General features: G+C 33.7%; 1 long non-coding RNA gene across 1 annotated transcript; it reads right to left on the reverse strand.

The window, feature by feature from the left end:
- Positions 1–624: 624 nt before the first annotated feature.
- On the reverse strand, positions 625–1,496 carry LOC117151908. Its single transcript, XR_004462069.1, has 2 exons — positions 1,128–1,496; positions 625–1,007 (listed from the first exon to the last, which is right to left on the reverse strand). It is a non-coding gene; the product is annotated as an uncharacterized LOC117151908 (long non-coding RNA).
- Between the last annotated feature and the right edge of the window lie 4,107 nt (positions 1,497–5,603).

Below are 5,603 nucleotides of genomic sequence, written 5' to 3' on the forward strand. Positions count from 1 at the left end.
CATAATTTTCATTAATAATGTTATTTGCCCACTATTTGATTTCATATTAGAGACGAAATTGTCGTCAATGCTTAGAAAGTGATTTTTCTTATTTATTTCTCTGATCGAGTACTTGAATGAAACATATCGCTTCTATATAATAAATTCAAAATCAAAACAATTGATGTTCACTGGATTTATTTTATTTTTAATCAACTTTCAACCTACTGATGATGTTTAGTGATAAGATTGGTTGACTGATTAGCTACCTATGTAATCGCGCATTTTTTGATAAAATAACGATGGAAAGTTTTTCGTATCAGTGAATCCAGACGAAATTAACAAGTCGTAACTCTTTAGCGAAGTGCTCGATTTAGGTTAAAATATAGTCGATATTTACACGCCAATGAGAGAGGGAAGTTAACTAGAGCGTCAAACACGAGAGAACCATCCACAACTTCTACTCGTAATCTGTTACGCGAAATGAAATTTTTGTATCGCGTGATCGCTCTACGCTCGTTATCAGGACAGTTCGAATATTGATTTCATCCGTTCCGTCTCGCGATTAATCAAACCGAAAACTGTCAACCGAAAATCGAGCCTATATTTTTTCTTTTCCTTACAATTTTAATTTCGACGTTAACGTCATCGAAAAAACAATGGTTTTATTGCTTTATCAAATTACACAAAAAGTGTGACAGATACAAATTTGATTGTACATAGTTTAATACTATCATGAACATTCGCATCTTTTGTGTATGTGTGTGTGCGTGCACCTCGATTATGTCACTTGAAAATTTACTTGGTACAGAGAGCTATAAGAAACACATATGTAGCAGCATTATTAAGTATACCGATTCACATCTAGAAAGACTATTTCGCATGAATGATCACGTCCTCGTCCATTATTTCCGCTGGAATATTCACGTTTACCGAGATTATTCCTTTATTCCAGAATTTGCAAGAATTTTGTTCGGAATTCATATATAAAAATCTTTGACTCATGTTCAGTTTCAAATAATCTCAACCTAAAATTTGAAAAATTCATAAAAATTATTTGTTATTAGTTCTCAGTATAGAGTTAGCAACGTTTATTATTAAACAGTTCAAAATGTAAATAACAACATTCTGAACCCCTACTTCCGTACGATCATTTACTATTTTGCAGCTCGATTTTCATGCGAATGTAACGATGCGATATCTAACGTTCACTGGTGAACGCGAAGCGACTATTAAATTCTGTAACAGTTTCATTGCGATCGATTTACGGTGGCGAATAATTGATCGTGTGTTGCACTTTCACGTGCTAATGCAACATCACGTATACGACCTGCTTGCATCACATCGAATTCCTATGATTGCTTCCTGTTCTGTTTATCAATGACAAATATCGATATTTTGTAACCTCGTTCTCTTTAATTGGATGAAACCCTTAGTTTTAATTGTCGAATAGAAATTTTCACATTATTTTTCAATCTTCTAATTCTTCGTTCTCTGTCAACGCCATTACGGTGATATCTGTAGTGTACAAAATTTTATTTGGTTTTATTCTCACCGAATGGCGAGATTGAAGACTAATATAAAAAATAAATTCATAGATGATCCATTTGTTTTCCAATCGAAGCTTTTGGCCTCTTCGTTATAAAACTGTGTTTGAATTGCTGGATGATCGTATCGAAAAATTCTTCAAATAGAAAAGGATTAAAATGATGGTTATATAAAAACCACATTTTGTTCTTATAATCGATGAGTTTGAAGTCTTTCAAAGAAAATGTAAGGTAAAAGTAAAATGAATTAAGTACAGCATTGCTGCTTTGGAACGAAAATGAAGGGGATTCGTTAAGCTTCTAACAACGTTTATTAAGATTCTTTTTGAATATAACAGCGTCAAAAATTCACTGGAGTAGTCAATTTTTATTCCGTGCATCATTATACTAAACTTAGTTAGGTATTAAATCAAGCTTTCCAAAAGTTTTTATCGCTCGCCTGGAACTGCATCGTCATTAACGAGCCACTTAATCCGCGCTTCGAGCTAAGTTTGTTAACGTTTAATTGAAGTTTATGGAAATTTTAAAGGTATACTGAAACTTTCGTTTTGTAAAGGATTTATGTACTTTGCTTTTTTTATTCCGTTAATTTCTGTTGTAATAAGTTCCAACTAATATACGTAACACAATATAACAATTACAGGTTTTTTCTTGAAGGTGTTTCTTTGTGGAATTCAGTTACAGTTTCCTTTGAAGTTTCTCAGTTTTTACACATCTCAAGTTTTGTAAGAGACATTCATTAATTTTAACACACGAAATGTTTCCTCTACTATCCAGAATTACAGGGGAAATGCTTTTCAAAGAAAGCATGCTACAGTGAAAATATTTTATCCCTGGGAACAGATGAATACAATTCTTCTTCTTCTTCTTCTTCTTCTTCCTTTTTAATCTTTTTCTGGAAGTAATTGGCGTTACGCATTGCACATACATATTTGATGTGTAAATTATTACTTGTGTTAAACTTTATAACTGTGTAGCGGAAATAACGAAGTTGATGTCATCGTTGCTAGACGTCATCGTTGAAACAAGAAATACAATTATATACGCAGAGAATATGAGAGTGGAAAATCGATTAAACATTTTAAATGATATGATATGAAACTAATTAGTGAAAATTTCCAAGAACTTGTGAATAGAAATTCAAGGAACGACTCGATTCTTAAAGTATTAATTTCCTCGATTTAAAGGAAATTAATTAATTAGATAAAAATATGAATGAACATATAGATTGTTTGTTGATTCAAAACAGAAATAAATTCATGTTAATGCAGTTCGTATTAAAGATAATTAACACAGTTGTTTCAACTAGTTCCAAAAATCGTATGAATTTAATTAACACAGTTTCAAACCGACGAACGAGATGTTTTAAATGCTATTTTGCACGAAATTAACCAACGCGTTAATTGATGGATACAAATAGTAACATTTCGAAAAAAAAGATTTTAAATATTTGAATTAATTGTGTCTTCAAAAAAGTCTCAAGACTCGTATCGTTAAACATTCTAAATTAAAATTATCATAAAATTTTGGCAAATAACACGTTTAAACAGATTATATAACAAATACCATGAAGTAAAATATATTGTACAAAATATATCATGTTCGAACTAGCCGAGCATAGATCCGCGTTTATACAACGAGGATTACTAAAAATATTTCCCGTGAACTATGACGTATTCGATTCTGAAAAGGTTAAAAAAATAAAAAACAAAATTTAGAAAACGTTAACAAACAAACCAAACATATACATATTTTCAACCATTATTTCTACAAACCATCGCTTCTGTAAACGATCTAAAATCTTCCACGACTCAGGTATCTTGAACAAACGAGCCTGTTAACGTTCATCGAACGACACTGGAAGCAATTGGTTCTCGCCGTTGGAACCTTGACACGCAGCAATAAATGTCTCTTCGCCCCTCTCTTGTCTGCGTGAAACATTAGAGAACGAACGCGAAGCACGGAAACGGCTCGTCGCAGACGATTCATCGAAGCGGCTCGTTTCGTCGAGTTCCGGCGATCGCGGCCGATCGTGCATGGGTCTCTCCTGAACGATCCGTTAGCCTCCGTTCGCCAAATAGGCGGCCAGTTTCGCGCGTGACACGCACCGGTATCGACGACGGGTCGCGGTGCTGCGCCATGCGGCCACGCCACTTCCGGTCCGTTCGATCCTACTCGACCGCGCCGCGGAAATCATGAGTGATGCCTAGCTCTTGTGCTCTTGTGCCTTCCTCGTGATCGTGCAGCGTGCGCCGATGATGGGATATATTATGGGCTGCACGTGCTTCAAAGCTGCCATCCTGTCGCATCTGTTTCAAGGTTGGTGCTTCAGTGATTATTCCATATTCCGACGATGGCGGTTATCCGGCTTTTTAACGGACACTGTGAAATTATGGGACGTGTATCGTGTGATTACGCGAAGCGAAAGATTCGTCCATAGGCAGTGAATTTTCGTTCATTGACGATAAAAATCGTGACAAATTTTTCGAACATTTATGCCACTGTTTGAAAATTCGAGGTCGTTAAATTAGATCGTGGAAAGATGATTGTGTAGCGTGCTTTGCGAGTATGATTAATAGTCTCGAAATTATAGAATGATTTTTTAATACTTCAGAGGTGAGCATAGTGTTTCGTATTTCATGAGTAAACTGGGTCATTCGTAGTCAAGCCTTAGTTCCTTTTTCTATTTTAGGCTCTGAAAAATATGAAAAAAGTTCTAGAATGCTCATTAACGTTTCTGGTAAATGGATAAAAGAAAGCTTGAAATTGGTGTTAGTTATGAGGAATTTTTGTATGTATTACATTCTTTTGCTATATTTTATCAATTTATTGTCCATTTATTATCCACCACGATATGTATGTCGCATAGTCATTTGTCCATTAAAATGTTCGAGAGTCCAATAAAATTAAAGATTGGATGGAAAGAAATTAAAATGCGAGATTCTATTAAAGTTGGTAGTGACCCAGTTTGTTTATGAAGAGTTAATTTTTCATTAAATTAATTCTATTAAGTCCATAGTAGATAATGAATAAATTACATGGTACCTGACAGGTATCGAATGACTTTCACGACCTTGAACTTTGAAATATATAACGCAATACAAAATTATAAAATAAATTATGAAGCAACGTAGCTCCGTGTAAGGAGGTTTTGAAGAAGCATCGATTTAAGGAGAATTAAACTCGATGTCTGATGCGCAAATGAAGGACGCTTACGAACGCGTTCTTAAACGGACCTTGAATATCTCAAATGTTTTGTTTTTACGAAATATAAGCAGTGTTTAGTAACTGAGTGTGAAAGAGCAGGGAAGTGAGGAACCGAGGTCCGACTCAATGTTGAACCTGTTGATTTGAAAACAAAATGTAGATTCAATGCTGTGTTTAGAGGAAGGATAATGCAGAAAATGTATATACATCAATCTATTGCACTGAGACAACGATGTTACACGATTCCAAGCGCAGTAAGGAAATTAAGAAATTGAAACTAGTATGTGTTGAATTCCGTCAATAAGATATAAAAGTTTTATAAGTTAGTTATTTAAAATATAAAAGTATCGCATTTCAAAGTTTATTAACGATAGACAAGAATTAAACATTTTTCCAGTTTTTAACATATAATTCTAAAAATAAACTTTGAAATGCGATATGTACTTTGAAATACTAGTATTTAGTAATTAATTTGATGTCGATCATTTGGAATACGATAACTATTTAAAGTATTATAGCTTACTAATCGTCAATTAGTTTTGAGACCACATGAAATGTCCGCGCAAGTAATGTTTCACGATGGATGAAATTAATATGATAATCACATTAGTATCTTAAGTAGAACCGGAAACAAATCGTTTTGGAATTCAAGTAGCATAACGTAAGCTATACTGTTAAGTATGTATATATACTTCTAAAGAAGCGTGTAATACATTCCTCGTCTAAAAAAATAACATATCCTAAATTTACCTAAGTTTTTTCAGACATAATATACCACTTTTTATTCCTTTATTTTCTCTATCCGATTGTTAATAATTTTAAGTCCCAATTTGTATAGTAGCATCGTCAATCAGATAATCAATTTCCATA

Source organism: Bombus impatiens, unplaced genomic scaffold, assembly GCF_000188095.3.
Source record: "Bombus impatiens unplaced genomic scaffold, BIMP_2.2 scf_0525, whole genome shotgun sequence".
NCBI classification, from domain to species: domain Eukaryota; kingdom Metazoa; phylum Arthropoda; class Insecta; order Hymenoptera; family Apidae; genus Bombus; species Bombus impatiens.